We start from the raw sequence: 20,387 nt of genomic DNA on the forward strand, positions 1-20,387 counted from the left end.
AACCTCTAAGGAGTGGCCATAGAATGCAAAGAATTTGGTCGGCCTACTAAGTTCCTGCTGCACTTCTCTTTTAAAACCTGGTTGTAGGAAGAAGTGATGTCCACGGGGAGAGAAAGAGGAAGGTATCTAGGGACCTTAAAAAGACAGTGCCCACTTAATGATTATTAGCCTGAAATGATGAATGCACAAGAATGTCAACTTATAACCTTGAAAATAGTCATTGTTTGTGATTTAAAAGGACAATAATTTTTAGGAATAAATACTAGGAACTTTGTGTCTTCTCAACCTCACTTCATTTGAAAAAGCATTTGTAAAGGTTAAAATCCTTTTCCCTGAGATACCTTAAAGCTTTGGATATTTATTACAACACTCAAATTCATATGCAGTAATGGTTTTCTGAGCTTTACAAGCCTATTATTGAGTGATAAGCAAATTCAATGTTTTTTGGGGAGGAGAAAATCAATAGGTTGGGGGGGCTATAAACTTTTCCTTTGGCTGGTCAAAGAGTAGGGCGGAGACAGGGGTACTCCTACTGAGGGCTTTGGGGATAGCTTAGTAGCAGGTACATATGAAGACACTCATGATCAACATAAAGTGTATGTCCCTTAACTCACCAGAGGTCCTTTTCATTATTTCCTCTGGGTGACCTTTCAGCCCTCCATTTTTTCCTGATAATTAAGTTTTTTGTTTTTGTGTTGTTTTAATTTAAAAGTTGGGTGGGGGGAGGTAAACCCAGAAGAAGTCGAATAGGAATTGAATGTATTTTCAATGTTTTAGCAAAACCTATGTGGAACCCCAAACATGCACATTATGGGGGCACCCCCACATATCCCAAATCTTTCCTGAGACGTGGGTATTGAGGCAGAATAACCATGCACGGTGAGTGGCAGAAACCCGCCCTCAGCCTGCCCGCGTTGCTGTGGTGAACACTCTGCCGAGCGAGCGTGACTAGAGCAGACCCACCAAATCCCATGTAAGTGGTCAGAGCACAAATGAGGCTGTCGGTGGGTAGTCCTACCCTATTCATGAGCTCTTTCAGAACAATTTTCACTATTTTTTTTAAATACTGTTTTTGGCAAACACTTGCTACTTGAAATAAAAAATGCATGAGTCACCTACTGGGATAGGCACAGTGTGTGGTTCATTGAATTTAGCTAAATTGTGAGTCATCCATCAATAGTCCTCTTGGTGAACATACTTGTAATAATTTCACACGTTACAAACAAAAATCGGTATGATTTTCAGGATTCTTGAAGCTATTTCCCTTGGGGATTTTTTGGATTCTGTTTAGTGTTTTTTTTTGTTTGTTTTTTTGGGTTTTTTTTGTCTTGCTAGGTGGCGAGAAACTTAGCCTGGTTTTCGGATGGATCCAAGGCTTGTCTCTGTCATGTTGTAAAAGAGGGAGGCTTAAGGGGGGTGGGGGTAGAATGTGGAGCTGGAGACATGAGTTGAGGGAAATAATTAATGATTACTATTTGTCCTTGTCAGATCCTTGACTTGTAAGATTAATTGTGGCATCTGAAAAATAATCGGCCCCACTCTCAGAACAGTCTGAGAGCTGCAAGAGTATCCACTGGGGCCCCTTTCTCCTGATAGGGGAGGGCAGGGACGGTGGTCCCGAGTGTCTGTGCACCGCTGCCCTCTATCGGATGGCACTAGCGTCTCTCCGGACCTGCGCCCAGATGGAATGAGTATGTTGGGGGTGTTGACTGAGGGTATGGGAAAAGGAATTGACACCTTAGTCACTTTGGGAGCATTGTCACCTGCCACAGTCACTGTAACTTGACCTCCACAGCCTATATGTGGAAGACCCTGCTATAAGGTAGCTGGAGTTTATTGATTACTTGCTTTGTGCCAGGCATCGTCTAAGCAGTTCTCATATATTAATCATTGAATCCTCCCAACAACCCATAGAGGAGGCAGAGTGAGTGTAACTTGCCTAGAGTAACAGATATTTGTAACTTCCTGGGCTCTGAATCAAAGTGATAAGGGCAATAAATTCTTTTTTAGTGGTAACCACTCTGACCCAGGCTATTTTCCAGCTAATATAGATCATGAACTGATTTTTATTTTAACTTTTAAATTATGGGAAATGTACGGGAACTTTGATTATATCATGTCAGCTTTGGCAGTATCAGCTTGTGAGGTTATTGTTCGTTTAGAAGAGTTCCTTCCCCAGTCTCATGCTTAGGAGAAACTGGTCACCGGAAATGCGAATAAGATGTGAATGAAATGGGGAAGTTTGGTGATTTAATTACTCCAGTAATAAATATATTCCAAGCACCACTTTTTCCATTAGCGACCAGTGGCACCAGGGATGTGTAATAAGTCATCAACATTTATTTATTGCAGAAGCCTACAGAGTGTACCTGTGGGCCAGGTACAAGCATTAGTTCACATAATGAATCACAATTGTGATGAGTCCCGTTCTACAGATGAGGAAACCAAAGTTAGGAGAGGTTGAGTATCACAGCGAGTAAGGGGCAGAGCTGGGATTCAAACCAGCCTGTAGGGCTTCTGATCCATGCTGATAACCTGTAGGCTGTGCTACCTCCAGCAGTAAGGAAGCACATATGTTGGCAGGGAGTAGAGCAATTTAGTTAGAGTCAAAGACAGAAAGGAACACTCATGGTGTTGATTTCCTCCTACCTAACAAAAATCCTGGTATAGCAAATAATTTCTAGAAAAGTAAGAGTAAAGGGAAAGAGGAACTATAAAAAACAGGAAACTGCAGGGAGACCTACAGACGTTTCTTTAAATGAGTCTTAAAATTTACTTAGAACAATGATCCATTCTTCCACTGAAGGCTAAACAAGAGGAAGTTGCATTTTCAGAGTTGTGTTGGAGTGCACATTTGGTATCTTTACCCGCCACTCCTATAATGACATCAGCCCCCACTGCATCTTTCCTAGGAGAAAAAGTTTCTTTAACACTAATGTGCATGCAGATCACCTGGGGATCTTGATAAAAATCTGGATTGTGCTTAGATAGGTCTGGAGTGGGGCTTGAGATTCTGTATTTCTAAGCAGCTGCTGATACTGCTTCTGTCTGCCTGGCTCTGAGTGGCTAGCCTCCTCCCCGGTGTGGTCTGGACTTGGCCAAATAAGGTTCTTAACTCTTCTCTTGTCCCCAGCTCTCAAACACCTAGGAGAAAGCTGACTTTAGGAGGAGGCAATGAGGCCAATTCACTGAGAGACGCTGAAGGGAAGAAAAAAGGGGAGAAACAGAAAGAGAGAGAGAGAGACCTGCTAACATACCTTGAATTCTGGACACCAGCTCTGTCCTAGAACATCTCAGTCACACAAGCCAAAAAAACTTCCCTTTGGATTAAGCTAATTTGAACAGCTTCTGTTGCTTGTGATTAAAAGGGCTCTAGCTCAGAAGTGATTTAGGTTTGATATGAAAGTAGCTATACAAAAATACTGCAGATCCTGCGCCTGCTACAAATGGAGACCACCCATCCTCTGGACTAGAACAATGCCGGGCTGCTCCACAATGTTGCTTTCTTACGTCAAGGCCTTTTTACTCTTCCTGGAGAATCTTATGCTCTGCACCTGAGCTTGGTTAGTGTTCACTTTGAGAGCAATGAATAGCACCTTATTCCTAGGAAGAGATTCTTCCCTTTAGTTTGTTGTACTAAATGCTGTTGACAAAAAGACTGGGGCTCAGGGCACTGCTTGGAGAAAGGTGAGGTAGAGGTTCAGGGTGGATTGCCAAAAAGGCATTAGACTAAAACCCAGATCCCTGGGTTTGTATTGCTACTGAATTCTTTAAGCATATAATTTTTCAAAAGAGGTCTTCAGTCATGTTTATAAAAATACAATGTTCTTTTACTGCCTATACCTTTAAAATTTCCATTCTCCAGTGTTTTTACTCAGGGTGCAGTTTTCATGCCAGGTGACCACCATTATGCCTTCTAGAATAATCTTCAGAACTTCTTAAAAGTTAATTCCAATAGACAGAGCCTTCATTTAAAATAATATATTATTCTAAATGTATTAAGTGGAAATGAATATTACAAAAATGTAAGCCTTTAATCTTCAGGATTTTTAGAATGTTAAGTGAAGTTAAAAATATTACAATTTTGTTTTATTAAACATGGTAAAAACCTACCAAAAGGAGCCCAAGAAGAGTCAGTTTTTACAGAGTTATTACAACCATGGTGAACCCTATCTGTAAATGTGCTGTTAATTTCACCAGGAATAGAAGAAATTCTTTGGATTGGTGGACAAAGAACAATGGTGATGGGGAAATTTAATTTCTTTATTTGCTTTAGGCCTCATCACTTTTTTAAAGTAATCTCTACACCCTTGGGGCGTCTGGGTGGCTCAGTCGTTAAGCGTCTGCCTTCGGCTCCGGTCATGATTCCAGGGTCCTGGGATCGAGCCCCACATCGGGCTCCCTGCTCCGCGGGAAGCCTGCTTCTCCCTTTCCCACTCCCCCTGCTTGTGTTCCCTCTCACGCTGTCTCTCTCTCTCTGTCAATTAAATAAATAAATCTTTAAAGTAATCTCTATACCCAAAGTGGGACCTGAACTCATCACTCCAAGATCAAGAGTCATAGGCTCCACTGACTGAGCCAGCCAGAGGCCCTAGCCTAATCACTCTTTCAATGCTTTCTTTGCTTGCTTAGTTTTTTTAAAAAAAGATCTTATTTATCCACTTGAGAGAAAGAGAGCATGAGAGGGGGCAGGGTCAGAGGGAGAAGCAGACTGCCCGCCGAGCAGGGATCCCAATGCAGAACTCGATCCCGGAGCTCCAGGATCATGACCTGAGCCGAAGGCAGTCGCTCAACCAACTGAGACACCCAGGCGCCCCTGCTGACTTAGTTAAAAGGCAAGGGCTGTGCATTAGATGTTCAGGGATCTGGGTTTTAGTCTAATGCCTTTTTGGCAATCCACCCTGAACCTCTACCTCACCTTTCTCCAACCGGTGCCCTGAGCCCCAGTCTTTTTGTCAACAGCATTTAGTACAACAAACCAAAGGGAAGAATCTCCTCCTAGGAATAAGGTGCTATTCATTGCTCTCAAAGTGAACGCTAACCAAGCTCAGGTGCAGAGAGTAAGAATCTCCAGGAAGAGTAAAAAGGCCTCGATGTAAGGAAGCAACATTTTGGATCAGCCTGGCATTGTTCTAGTCCAGAGGATGAGTGGTTTCCAAACCCGGGACTGTGGAAATAGTACCCGAGATCTGTGAGTCCTAAACACACCTCCCAACTCGTGGACACACCGCATGTAGACCTCACACATCCTGGGCTGCTGTTTCCTAATACATGGAAGTGCTGCTTGAAGGATCAAATTCCAAAGTTCCTTCCACAAAGTGATGTGGAAATGAACTCACAGTAGCTTTCTGTTGGACTTTTTCTTAATATAAATATAAGCTCTAAAATAGAAGATCCTAGGTCAGGATCCTGCGGCAGTCTACTCCTTTAAAATTTTAAGCATGTTGGGCGCCTGGGTGGCTCAGTCGTTAAGCGTCTGCCTTCAGCTCAGGTCATGATCCCAGGCTCCTGGGATCGAGTCCCACATTAGGCTCCCTGCTCAGCGGGAAGCCTGCTTCTCCCTCTCCCACTCCCCCTGCTTGTTTTCCTGCTTTCGCTGTCTCTGTCAAATAAATAAATAAAATCTTAAAAAAAAATAAAATAAAATTTTAAGCATGTTAAATTAAGCCCGTAAAATTTTTTTTTCCAAACAAAAGAACTTAAATACAAAGTATTTATGATGAGGTTATTGGAAGGACGGGAGGATCAAAGAGAAGATTCTGCGGACGGGAGGCAAGCAGGAAATCAGAAGGGAGGGGCAGGGGGAGGGCGTGTGTTCTGCGTTTGGTGGGGATCTCCGTGGGTGGGCGCGGCTTCACTGACCGCAGTCCGGGGATTCTGCTCTGTCCTCACAACTCCACACAACCGCGGAGGATTTTAGCTTTGGCTTCTCCATCCCCATCCGTGATAGCTTCTTATTCATCTCTAGGTGCCTCCACCTAGAAGTGTGGGACTTGCTTTGACATTCTGTAGAGAGCAGGTTCCTCTTCACTTTCCACACAGCCAGATCACAATTCTAGCTCCTCAAACACAGCCCATAGAAGAAGGAAAGATTTTTCTTTCTAAAGAAATAAGACCAGAGTTTAACTATAGAGAACAAACTGATGGTCACCAGAGAGGAGGTAGGTGGGGGATGGGTGAAATAGGGGATGGGGATTAAGGAGGGCACTTGACGTGATGAGCACCCGGTAATGCATGGAAGTGTTGAATCATTATATTGTACACCTAAAACTAATATGACACTGTGTATTAACTACACTGAAATTCAAATCAAAACTTAAAAAAATAACACCAGAGAGAGTCTAGAATATGGGACACTAGGCGACATGGAGGCTGAAAACTAGAGGGTTTGGTTCCAGTCTACAGATAGAATGTGGATCCTCAGGATGCCTTCCTTAGCCTGTTTCCAGATCACTGGCAAACAGACATTACCCCACTGCCCTGCCTCAGACAGAGGGTTGCATTCGTGTTCTCTCAAACCTGCGCATCTACACCCCAGATACTGACATTGGGGGTTACCTCAGTGAGAAGGTCAACTATTTAATTTCTTTAAATTATATGCATCTGTTAAATTGCAAGAATGGGGTATGAAGATGTCCAGTGTCCTCCTCGGGAGGTTTGCTACTTCCTGGGGTGTGTAGTCATCCTCACTCTGCCTCAGTTTTTCTACTGTCCTTGAACCCTTGTTTTCATGACATTTTATAGGTAACCTGGACTTAAAAAGATGAAAACTGAAATTCTTTCAGCAGCAACTGTTTTTTTTTTTTTTTTTAATTCCCTGGACTGATCAGAGGGTGCTCCTTATATATCCTTAGGACTGTGAAGAATTACCTAGAGGCAAGATAAGAGCTCATTAATTAAATATTTCTGTACTGGACACTCATCATGCCTGACAGTTCTCTCATTATGCCTCTGAGAGGGACACTAGCTGTCAGCAGCTGATGTAAAATAATTTTCTCACTGCTGCAACTGGAGGAGAAAAGGCTTGATAGCAGTTTTTCATGTCTATTAGGTAAATTATTTGAGAAAAATGGTTTTGCACAGAAGGGAAAGTCAAAACATCTCATGTGAAATCTTAAATAATTTATTTTTCATGACAAGAAAAAAATTAACTTTCTTCAAATGTAAACATCTTTTACTGTGCCCTAGGGACCCCTCCACTTTAGCATTTGCTGCCTCTTTCCTCAGGTACATTTGTCTATTTATTATATAGAGAATATTCTACGTGCCCTGATGTACTGTAACAGAAATGCTGAGGTTAAAGAATTCAGTTGTTTTTAGTGAATGTTGTGAACTGAGAAATCCAGTACTCTGTGGACTTTTTGGTGGGTGAGATCTCTGGGTACTTTTCAACATTCTTTTCCTTGACAGAGATGAACATATTTAAAAATCCATATCTATGTCCATGATCTACATTTATATATCTATCTATACCCAAACCTGATGAAAAATTTTGCTTTGTGATTTCATTTTTACATTAATTATAAAAGCAGAGCTCTGGTTATTTGGCCGATCATGCTGGTTTCCATATATAAAACTAGTGGATCATATCCTGATTCCATAGCTGATTATAGCCACACGCAGAAGAATGAAACTGGACCATTTTCTTACACAATACACAAAAATAGACTCAAAATGGATGAAAGACCTAAAGGTGAGACAGGAATCCATCAAAATCCTAGAGGAGAACACAGGCAGCAACCTCTTTGACCTTGGCCACAGCAAGTTCTTGCTAGATGCATCTTCAAAGGCAAGGGAAACAAAGGCAAAAATGAACTGTTGGGACTTCATCAGGATAAAAAGCTTTTGCACAGTACAGGAAACAGTCAACAAAACCAAAAGACAACTGACAGAATGGGAGAAGATATTTGCAAATGACATATCAGGTAAAGGGTTAGTATCCAAAATCTATAAAGAACTTACCAAACTCAACACCCAAAGAACAATTCGATCAAGGAATGGGCAGAAGTCATGAACAGACATTTCTCCAAAGAAGACATCCAAATGGCCAACAGACACATGAAAAAGTGCTCAACATCGCTCGGCATCACGGAAATACAAATCAAAACCACAATGAGAGACCACCTCACACCAGTGAGAATGGTTAAAATTAACAAGTCAGGAAATGACAGATGTTGGCGATGATGCAGAGAAAGGGAAACCCTCTTACACTGTTGGTGGGAATGCAAGCTGGTGCAGCCACTCGGGGGAACAGTATGGAAGTTCCTCAAAAAGCTGAAAATAGAGCTACCCTACGACCCAGTAATTGTACTACTAGGTATTTACGCCAAAGATAGAAATGTAGTGATCCAAAGGGGCACCTGCACCCCAATGTTTATAGCAGCAATGCCCACAATAGCCAAACTGTGGAAAGAGCCCAGATGTCCATCGACAGATGAATGGAATACAGTGAATACAATGGAATATTATGCAGCCATCAAAATTGGAAATCTTGGGCGCCTGGGTGGCTCAGTTGGTTGAACGACTGCCTTCGGCTCAGGTCATGATCCTGGAGTCCCTGGATCGAGTCCCGCATCGGGCTCCTTGCTCAGCAGGGAGTCTGCTTCTCCCTCTGACCCTCTTCCCTCTCGTGCTCTCTCTCATTCTCTCTCTCTCAAATAAATAAATAAAATCTTTAAAAAAAAAATGGAAATCTTACCATTTGCAATGACATGGATGGAACTAGAGGGTATTATGCTAAGTGAAATAAGTCAATCAGAGAGATAATTATCATATGATCTCAATGATATGTGGAATTTAAGAAAAAAGGCAGAGGATCATAGGGGAAGAGAGAAAAAAAATGAAACAAGATGAAATCAGAGAGGGAGACAAACCATAAGAGACTCTGAATCAGAGGAAACAAACTGAGGGTTGCTGTGGGGGGAGAGGAGGTGGAGGGATCGTGTAACTGGGTGACGGACCTTGGGGAGGGTATGTGTTATAATGAGCACTGGGTATTATAGAAGACTGATGAATCACTGAACTCTACCTCTGAAACAAATAATATACTATATGTTAATTAATTGAATTTAAATTAATAATAATAGAATGAAGCAAAGGAAGGCACATCTTGAAGGTCGTCAGAGACTTACCTCCAGGGCAGCACTGGATCCAAAGAGTCTTACAAGCAATTCCTGGAAACTTTCCTGAAAGAAACACTATTTTAAATATTTCAACCCTTCACAATTGGGTTTTATAATAACTGATGCTCAAAGAAAACCATGTATAAAGCTAGCCTGATGCAGAAGTATCAGATTAGAAAAACAAGCGGGACTAAGGTTTATTCTGAAATACAGGTATTGTGGATGTGTTGATGCCCCGCCCACATCAGACTTCCACCAAAGTGAATCCTCAGCTATTCTGCCCCTGGGGCATCTCCCAGCCTAGGGGCTTGAGCTGTCTACAGGCAGGTGCAGCCCAGAGGTGTGCAGGAATTTATGCCTCAGAGACAACTCACAGCCATTGGGATGAAAACTCAATGAGGATGAATTACAAGGTGCATCATACACAATTCCTCTGAGGGAGCTTAAAAGAAATTGAACACTAGTTGCCCTCAGTAGTCATGAGCTTATCAATGCATCCTTTATTTTCTTCACCTCCTTCCCTGTCTTATTCTCCCCACTCCCTCACTCCAGTTTCCTGGTCACCTCTCAAGTAGACTACCTGTACCAACATACCTGCCTCTGGTTCTGCTCTTGGGGAAACACACTAAGATGTGGAAATGATTCAATATTAGGAAATCTCTTCATGTAATTAATTTCATGAGTATATCCACAGAGAAAAGCAATATAATCCTCTTAACAGATAAAAAAAAAATTCACTATAATTCAACATCCATTCTGATGAGAACTACTGTTAAAATTTGAATGGAAAACATTTCCTTACTATCTCTATCAGTTAGGGTCCATTTAAAAAAAATAGAAACCACTCTAGACTTGTAAAACAAAAGTAACTTGATATGGGAATTGATTACAAGCATAATGGAAGGACGGGAGGAAGGTAAGGTCACTAAAAACAGTAACCGCAGTGAATGACCAGTATCCTCGGGCTTGAGGGACGATGTTTTCCAGCAGTTAAGGGAATGATGCCACAGAGGCTCCTGCTTTTTGGTCAGCTGCTACGCAGGACTCAGGAGCCTGCACCCCCCAACCACTGTTGGCCATTGCCACGGTCACTGTTGGTGGTGGTGTTGCCACTGTCCTTGCTGTGCTGCCACCAGATATGCCATCAGAGACTGGAAGTAGGAAGAGGGTTCCATCCTCGTCTTCTGGTCTCCCACCAGCAGAAAGATCAAAAGTCAGCTGGTGACAATACCTGCGAAATGCGGTCTTTGGTATTCCAGCCCTCCTACTATATATATCAAAGTACAAACTTGGTAACCAAAATCATACAAAACGGAAATAGTAGCCTGGAATATTTTCCTTTATTGTCAGGGACAAGACAAAGAGGCAAGGTATCACAACTCCTTTAAAATATATATATATGTATATATGCATATATATATGATGATATACATATATATCATCATCCATTTTAGGTGTACAATTCAGTGATTTTTTAGTATATTCATAGATACATGCAACCAACAGCACAGTCAATTTTTGGCAATTTTTATCACCTCAGAGAGAAATCCTGTGCTCTTTGGCTTATCACCCCCTTTGCCCCCTCCCCTGTCTCCACATGTTTCCTCCATCCAGCCCTAAACAATTAATCTATTTTCTGTCTCTTCAGATTTACCTATTCTGGATTTTCATATAAATGTAGTCGTATAATACTTGGTCTTTTGTAACTGGCTTCTTTTGCTTAGAGTATTTTCAGTGTTCACCCATGTCTAGTATGTATCAGTACTTCATCACCCTTTATGGCCGAATAATATTGCATTGTATGAATATGCCCATATCTCACAACTCTTATTTAATATTTTCCTTAAAACTGTAATTTGGTTGGCTAATATTTTTCTTTAAGTTTCCTTTAAGTTGTAGCTCTTATTTAATATTTTCCTTTAAGTTATGAAAGTAAGCATGACTACTGGAAAATAAAAGAGAAAATTATCTTTATTTTCCGATTATATGATTGTCTACCTTGAAAACCAAAAGGATTAAGGAAAAATGATTATAACTAATTAAAAAGCTCTGCACAGTGACTTTCCTGTATAACAGCCAGTCAGCAAATACTGTAGAAAAATATTTCATCCATAATATCAACAAATGCTTCTATACTTATTAACAAAACTATGGTGCAATGTACAGGATACCCACACACACAAATCTCAGAAACATGAGACTTCCATAATGAAGCTGTCCTGTTGCTAAAGAGAATATTGTAAATGTACTGTAAATTAATTTATAAATATGTTGCTCTCAAATGAAAATCCTAATGACACTTATGTAGGAGCTTTATAAAACAGTTCTTAAGATTACCCAGAAGAATAAATGGATGGGAATATATCAGTAAAATTTTAAAAAAGAAAAAGAGTGAAGAGAGAATTTCATTATTAAATATTTAATGTATTACAAATAAAATAATTTAAGCAGTTTTCTTATGTACCAAGAATAGACAGAGTAATTGGTAAAATGTAATATATAATCCAGAGGCAGTGTTAAATATGAGTAAGAAATTAGTATATGATAAAAGTATAATTAAGATTCATCATTATTATTCAATAGGACACCTGACTAGTCATTGCAACCTTGCAGTCATGAACGCTCCTAGTTGCAGACATAAAGAAAAAAAAAAACACTTTAATAAGCTGTCTTATGCTACATTAGCTAACATTATTAGGTAGCTTTCAGAATTTTCAGAGTTGAAAGAGAATAACTTGTATACCTAGCAAAAATATCCTTCAGAAAGAAGGTGAAATGAAGGTATTTTCAGGTAAAAACTGAGAGGATTATTCACAAACAGATTTGCACTAAAAAAAAAAAAAGCTACTAAAGGAAGGTCTTTAGGCAAAAGCAAAATGATCCCAGAAGGAAATAGAGAAATACAGGAATAAATGAAGAACCACAGAAGAGGTAAATAGGTAGAAAGATATAATGGATAATGGAAAAATTGTATAAAAAAACCATAATAATGATGTTATTGGGTTTTAAATATATGCACAATTAAAAGGCATGAAAATAAGAGTTTAAAAAGGCGATGGTGATGTAAATGGAGTTGAAATATTCTAAGGACCTAATATTGTCTGGGGAGTGACAGAAGAATTGAATATAGATACAAAAGTTCTAAACAAAATATTTGCAAATAGAATATCAATTTATTAAAAAAGGTAATATATCATAATCAAGTTCTATTCTAGGTAGGCATGCAAGGTTCTTTAATATTAAAAATGTCAATCAATGTAACTCAACACATTAACAGAATAAAGGGGAAAAATAATATGATTTTCTCAGAAGATGAACACACAGTTGGTAAAATTCAGTACTTACATTTGTTATTTAAAAACTTAGGAATAGAGAAAGCTTCTTTAATCTGTAAATATGTGTCTTCAAAAAAACCTACAGTAAAATCATAGTTAATGGTGAGATACTGAAAACTTTCCCTCCGATCCCAGGAATGAGACAGATGCCTGCCATCATCACTTCTGTTCAACATTTCCTGGAAATCCTAGGCACAGAAAAAGGCAAACAAAAGAAATAAAATATATAAAAATTTGAAACAAATGAACAAACAAATACATCTTTCATGAATTGTAAATGTCATGATTACATGTCTAGACAATCAAACAAATCTGCAGAAACACTATTAGAATTAATGAGTGAATTTCGGAAGGTCACTAGATATAAGATCAGTATATAAAATTCAAGATGCAACAAACAATTAGAAAATAAAATTTTAAAAATAATATTACAATATCACTGAAAACATTAAATAACTAGGAGGAAGATCTAATAAAAGATATGCAAGACTTTTATACAGGAAACTATAAAACTTTATAAAAACCACAAAACTATATAACTAAACGAGAGATGTATCATTCTCATGGACTGTAAAGCTCAATATTGTAAAGACATAGTCCTCCTAAATTCATCTATAGATTCAATGCAATCCCAAGTAAAATTGCAGCCGACAATATTTACAACAAAACGAGGTGACCATGGGTGGGAGACAAGGACATGTGCCCCTGAAGGAAAGACTGGCTGCCCAGCTCCGAGGAGCTCTCAGCGATTTCAGGATCTGCCTCAGCTGCAGAGAGCCACCTTGCCTGCAATCATACCTTTCCCGGGGCAGGCCACTTCCAAGAGCTGAACAAGAGGAAGTATACACTTGGCGCCGTTTGCATCCACGGTGGGACAGTTGTGACAGGCAATACTTTCTCCAGACCTCTGCTGGGTTGCTGGAGGCATTGCCAGCATGCACTGAAGTTCTGCAAGTCCTTCTGCCCCATCATTCCTTTCATCTGTGTTGTTTCCTAAGAAGCACTCTGCCCTCTAAACTCCATCATAATGGATGCTTCTGGCAATCCCCAACCTGAGACATAAGGCATTCCTGTGAACTGTAAAATACTAGCAAGCAGGAAAAACCAGTAACTATCATGATACCTGCATGGGACCTGCATCTTCACTGGGGGAAAGCAGAGGGAAACAATGCAATGTTTGACCTGAGAAGAGCAGATCTCTAAAGTCGCCTCTAAGTATTTCCTAAAAAGCCTGATGGGCTAGGTTGCAATCCCTGAAAATGATATATCCCCTCTGGGAGAGGTTTTGCCAAGTCTGATAATGGGTTAGTGCAAGGGGACAGTGGTAAGGCCTGAAGAAGATGAAGAAATCTAGCCCTTGTGAATTTTCAAAACTGACCATCCAGGATTCCCTTCTTAGTGTCCCAGATGAGTATGACAGGGATAACAGGTGAGGGGAAGAGCAGGTGTAGGTAAAGGTGGGAGATGGGGACAGACCTGGGGAATATAAGAAGTTAAGCTGCTATATTTTTGAACACCAAGAAAGCAACAGAAGAGGGAGCTCTATAAAGAAAGCTGCCCCGAATTAGGCCTCCATATAAAAGTTTTTTTTTTTTTTTTTAAGATTTTATTTATTTAGGGCGCCTGGGTGGCTTAGTCATTGTGCGTCTCCCTTCGGCTCGGGTCATGGTCCCGGTGTCCTGGGATCGAGCCCCGCATCGGGCTCCCTGTTCAGCAGGGGGCCTGCTTCTCCCTCTCCCACTCCCCCTGCTTGTGTTGCCTCTCTCGCTGTGTCTCTCTCTCTCAAATAGATAGAATCTTTGAAAAAAAAAAAAAAGATTTTATTTACTTATTTGAGAGAGAGAGAGACAGAGCATGCTCAGGGGGCAAGAGGCAGAGGGAGAGGGAGAAGCAGGCTCCCTGCTGGGCAGGGAGCATGATGCGGGGCTCGATTCCAGGACCCCGATTCAGGGATCATGACCTGAGCTGAAGCCAGACACCTAACCGACTGAGCCACCAAGGCGCCCCTCCATATAAAAGTTTAGGAAAACAAATTTCATGTGATAAATAAGCCACAGAAATTATTGAGGTAAAATCCTACATAAAACTGTAAGAAAAAAAATCACTGTTAGAGATAATTATACCATTCCAGAAAGACAAGCCAATAGGACAGATGAAAACTGTACTCCTATTTTAATGTGAGCTAGAAGACATGAAGAAAATACAAGACATGACCCACTCCCCCCCGAAAAAAATCAGAATTAGAAAAACAGAGAAATGAAGTGATAGGACTCAGAAAGAATTAGAAGAAGAAATACCATATGACCCAGCAATCCTGCTTTATCTATCCAAAGGAATTGAAATCAGGGTCTTGAATTGCTATCTTCACTCTCAAATTTATTGCAGCATTATTTACAATAGCCAGGACATGGAAGCAACCTAACTGTTCATCACAAGATGAATGAATAAAGAAGATGTAATATATAAATGCAATGGAATATTCTTCAGCCTTAAAAAAGAAGGAAATCCTGCCATTGGTGACAACATGAATGAACCTGGAGGATATAAGGTAAGTGAAATAAGCCAGACATGGAAGGAAAATTGCTACATGGTACCACTGAAATGAGGAATCTAAAATAGTTAAACTCATAGGAGTTTAGAGAGTAAAATGGTTTAGAGAGTAAAATGGTTTAGTTTAGAGAGTAAAATGGTGGTTGCCACAGCTGGGGGCGGGGAGAAACAGGGAGGTATTAGTCAAAAGCTATGAAGTTTCATTTTTTCAAGATGAATAAGTCAGAGAGATTTACTGTAAAACAGACTGTCTATACATAATAATACTGTATTTTATACTTAAAAATTTGTTAAGAGATCTGATGTTAAGCGTTCTTATCACAAAGCAGTAAAAATAAAAAAAATAAGTAAATAAATAGGGCAGGAGGAAACTTTGGGAGGCAGTGGATATATTTATGGCATAGATTGTGGCAATGGTTTCACAAATGTATATTTACCTCCATATTCAAGTTGTGTCAATTAAATATATACAAATTTTTCTATGTCAATCATACCTCAATAAAGTGGTTTTTAAAAGAGAGAAAGAACTAGAAACTAAAAGAAAACAATAACTTCAGACATAAATACTAAACTAGAAAGAACACAGGGATAAACATTTTGGAAGAGCATTTAAATATTATTTTTATTTATCATGCATGTAGGTTTACATGCTTAATCATGAACATCTAGACTCTAGACTTCCATTCTTAAGAAAGATATTCACACAGAAAAAAATCTCTCAGTGAAAAATGATAGATTATGACATCATGAGTTAGGAAAAAAAAAACAAGTTCCCTGACTTCAGAGGAAGAACTTTTAAGTCACCCAGCCAATCTTCCCCTCCACCCGCTACCTTTCTTGCACACCTGGAATACTCTCTTGCCCAAGTTGCCAAGGGCTTTACTGCCACACTGACATGGGTTAGAATCTTATTGCATGATCTCAGACAAGTTATTCAACTTCTCTAGGCTCTATCTTCTTGATCTGTAAAAGCAGATAATATATATAATCTACCAATGGTTTAATATGTGAACTAATGTCTGCAAAGGATTTGGCACATAATAGTCAGTGCTCGGGAAATGTTAGCACCCTTTCTTATCACTCATGAATTGACCCTTCGGTTTATCATATTTGGCTAGGCCACAGTACCCAGATATTTGGTCAAACATTATTCTAGATGTTTCTGTGAAGATATTTAATTTTTTTTAAATTTTTTTAAATTTTTTTAAAAGATTTTATTTATTTATTTGACAGAGAGAGACACAGCATGAGAGAGAAACAAGCAGGGGGAGTGGGAGAGGGAGAAGCAGGCTTCCCGCCCGGTAGGGAGCGGGATGGGGGGCTCGATCCTAGGACCCTGGGATCATGACCTGAGCCCTGGGATCATGACCTGAGCTGAAGGCAGACGCTTAACCACTGAGCCACCCAGGCGCCCCAGGCTACTGATTTTAAATGTTAATCTCATCTTTAAAATACACAGAGGGGCGCCTGGGTGGCTCAGTCGTTAAGGTTAAGCATCTGCATTCGGCTCAGGTGAAAGAATGAAAGAATCTCTGAAATGTCCTTTTTCTTCTTTTTTTTTTTTTTAAGATTTTATTTATTTGAGAGACAGACAGAATGAGAGAGAAAGCACATGAGATGGGGGGAGGGTCAGAGGGAGAAGCCGACTCCCTGCTGAGCAGGGAGCCCGATGCGGGACTCGATCCCGGGACTCCAGGATCATGACCTGAGCCGAAGGCAGTCGCTCAACCAACTGAGCCACCCAGGCGCCCTGAAATGTCCTTTTTCCCCACTCCTGGCCAAACACTGTGCCCCAAAGCTACCCCTTTTCTCTTGCCTACCTCATCTTATGAATCCTGCTTATGACTGGGGCGCCTGGGGAGATGATGATGCTTTCGAATTGAATACGTTCGGTGCATTCTTCAAGGAGGGCCCTCTCTGGCTCTGACAAAGGCCGTTCAGATCCTAGAGGCTGGGACTTTTGTAGGGACAAACGGCTGAGGGAAAAGAGAAGCAGGCTTTGTGCGAAGCCCTGAATGAAGCACTTTCCATATAGAGAGTCTGAATGGGAGTGGTCTTATCTTGTATTTTTGTGAAAACCAGCTTTCTTTTCCTCTCTTCTCATTCCCTCTATCCCTCTCTGTCTTCCTTCCCTTCCTTCCAAAAAACAGTTAATTAGCTGGTACTATGTTCCTGACACTGTTTATATGTGCCAGAGATGCATCAATGACCAAGACAAAGTACCTGTACTCGTGAAGCATGAGTTCTAGTAGGGGAGAAACACATATAAAATACAGATAAGAACAGACAGTGGCAAGAGCTAGATAGAGAGAGACTGAGAGGTGCTGTTTATCAGGATTAGGCAGGGAAGTCCTCACATTGAGGTTGAAACCTGAATGGAAGGAGGCAACATACAGAACTCTATGGGAATATGATCCTGGACAGAGGGGACAGAGTCAAGAATGTGGTGTGTTTGAGGGATGAAAAGATCAAAGTATCAGGAGCATGGTGGGCGAGGGGAAAATGGCAAGAGATGAGATTGGAGAGGGAGGCAGAGGTCATATCACATGGACTTTGGAGGCCAAGGTAAAGAGTTTGGATTTTATTCTAATAATCGAGGGAAGCCATTGGCAGGTTTTAAGCAGGAGAGTGATGGCGATCTGATTTATGCATTCCATATATTTTTGACCTTTTCACTTGAACCCTGGCTAGTAATTTTGAGTCTGGCAGTGCCATTAGAAAGCCTCAAATTACCAGCTCTAAATCAAATTGGTCAGAAGTGCTGTCACCCTTAGTTGAGAGTTGAAGTCAACATAGGAATCAACCCAATTTAAAAATGAGCAAAGGATTTGAATGACGTTTCGTAAAAGAACATATATGAATGGTCATTAAGCACATAAATAGATGAATGAACATTAGTCAGGAAAATGCAAATTAAAATCACAGTGATATGTCACTATACACACACTAGAATGGCTAACATTAAAGACAGACAATATTGAGTGCTGGTAAGGATGTGAAGTAACTGGAACTCACATACAGTGCTGATGGGGCTGCATAATGGTACAGCCACTTTGGAAAATAGTTTGGCAATTTCTTATATTTTCACTTTACTGTAAGATTCAGAAATCCCCCCCTAAATATTTACCCAAGAGAAATGAAAGCATATGTCCACACAAAGACTTGTACACACATGTCCATAGCAGCTTTATTCATAACATCCAAAACCTGAAAACAATCCAAATATCCATCAACAGGTGAATGGATAAACAAACTGTGGTGTATTCGTACAGTGAAACTCTACTCAGCAGTAGAGAGGAATGAACTTCTGCTACAAACAAGCAGGAATAAATATGAAAAATATTTGTTTAATAAACAAAACATTGTTTAGCAAAAGAAGTGAGATGAAAAGACAGTGTTTAATGTGGGATTCCACTTATATGAAATACAAGAACAGACAATAATCCACATCGACTGAGAGGAGATCAGTGGTCGCCCCCGGGACTTGGGGTGAGACAATAAAAGCCTTGAGGAAATTTCGGGGGATGATGAAAATATCCTGTATCTTGACTGTGGTGATGATTACACTTGTGTAAACAAATCAAACCATATATTTAAAATGGGTGCATTTTATTTATGTGACTATAAAAACCAGCAGGAAATACTTGCAGGATATTCCCACGAGGGAGCCCCTGCCTTTCAGAAAAGCTTGTAATCCCAGGCTCTGTTAAGCCTTGGGGAGTCAATACAGAGACACACCTATCTTCTTCCTTCTTTCCTTCCGTTTCCCACTTCTAACTCCAAGTAACCCCAACTCCAAGTTTCCCCACCAACTGAGTCAAGTATGACATGGAATTATCATTTCTAATAGGCAAGACTAATAAGCTACCCAAATATCCAGCAACAGTAGAATGGATAAAAGACATACTACGTAACAACAAAATGAATGAATTACGGCTACCCACAACAAAATGGGAGAATCTCACCAACAGTACCAGGTCCAAAAAAAAAAAAGAGCACTCACCTAAATATACCCCTCTACCCCATGGAGTTTTCTAGGCACCCATGTTGAAAAGCAATTAACCACAAATTTAAGGCTTTGTTTCTGAACTTTCAATTCTGAATTTTTGCGAGTTCTATGCTGTCTACATTATTCTAACGTTGAATAAAGTTTTGGAATGGAAAAGTGTGAATACTAAAATTTTATTCATCTTTTTCAAAACTGTTTTTCACTATTCTGGGTCCCTTCTGTTTCCATATAATTTTAAAATCAGCTTGTCAATTTCTGCAAAAAAGTCAGCAGGGATGTTGAGAGGGATGGCACAGAATATGTAGATCAATTTGGGGAGTACTGCCATTTTAACAATATTAATACTTCTAATCCATGATATCTAGGATGTCTTTCCATTTACCTAGGTCTCCTTTAGTATATTTTGACACTGCTTTGTACTTTTCAAAGTACAAGTGTTGCACTTTTGTTGCTTATTCTTAACAATTATTTCATTTATAAGTATTTTATTCTTTTTAATGTTATCATAATGGAATTTTTTTCTTAAAAAAATCACTTGAGCCTTTGGGTGTGTCTATTTCTGGGTTCTCCACACCATTCCACTGATCTTTATTTCTTCTTACACACTGTGTTGGTAAATAAAGCTAGGTAGTATGCCTTAACATCAGGAAGTGACCCTTCTCACTCTATTCTCCTTATGAAGGCCGTTTTTGCCATTTTAGCCTTGACAAATTAGTTTTAGAATAAGCTTATTGTGTCTAAAAAAGTAAAAACAAAAAACAAAACTTCGGGGCACCTGGGTGGCTCAGTGGTTAAGCATCTGCCTTCGGCTCAGGTCATGCTCTCAGGGTCCTGGGATCCAGCCCCGTGTCAGGCTCCCTGCTCCATGGGGAGCCTGCTTCTCCCTCTCCCACTCCCCCTGCTTGTGTTCACTCTCTCGCTGTCTCTCTCTGTCAAATAAATAAATAAAATCTCTTAAAAAAAAAAAAAAACCTCGCTGAGATTTTAATGGGAACTGTATTAAACCTATATTCAATTTTAGGAAAACTGGAATTTTATAGTGTCTGATTACTTTCACGAACACAGTTATTTTCAGCATACCTACGATTTTGTTTTCATTAGTACTGCCTATAAGAGTACTTCATTTTTAATTTCAGTTTCCACATGTTGGAAATGGGATTGGTATTTGAGTGGTGATCTTATAATTGGCCACTTCGCTGAACCTATTCATTATCATTAGTTCCAGGTTTTTCATCAGTTCCTTGGGATTGTCTATATACACAATCATGTCGTCTGCAAATGGGGACATTTTTAGTTCTTCCTTTCCAATCTGAATTCCTTTAATTTCCTTTACTTGCCTTATTCTATGTAGCTAGAAATGTCAGTTAAATA

At 39.9% G+C, this 20,387-nt stretch overlaps 1 protein-coding gene across 23 annotated transcripts in view; it reads right to left on the reverse strand.

The window, feature by feature from the left end:
* Positions 1–20,387, reverse strand: part of LOC148162029 (putative phospholipid-transporting ATPase IIB) — a 240,837-nt gene that overhangs the window by 158,221 nt on the left and 62,229 nt on the right. For 10 of the 23 annotated variants that reach the window (XM_088020424.1, XM_088020423.1, XM_088020422.1 and 7 more), the window contains 2 exons: positions 13,256–13,509; positions 7,108–12,645 (listed from right to left, as the gene is read on the reverse strand). The exons of 1 other annotated variant lie outside the window; for it this stretch is intronic. The gene's annotated coding sequence lies outside the window, so the exon portion shown is untranslated. Of the gene's footprint in view, positions 1–4,245; positions 6,102–7,107; positions 12,646–13,255; positions 13,510–20,387 lie in introns of those variants that run through there. 12 more of the 23 variants (XM_088020431.1, XM_088020428.1, XM_088020421.1 and 9 more) reach the window with 7 other exon arrangements.

Source organism: Eumetopias jubatus, unplaced genomic scaffold (assembly GCF_037043125.1).
Source record: "Eumetopias jubatus isolate StellerSeaLion01/CBP00866 unplaced genomic scaffold, mEumJub1_p1.0 scaffold_26, whole genome shotgun sequence".
Taxonomy (NCBI): Eukaryota; Metazoa; Chordata; class Mammalia; order Carnivora; family Otariidae; genus Eumetopias; species Eumetopias jubatus.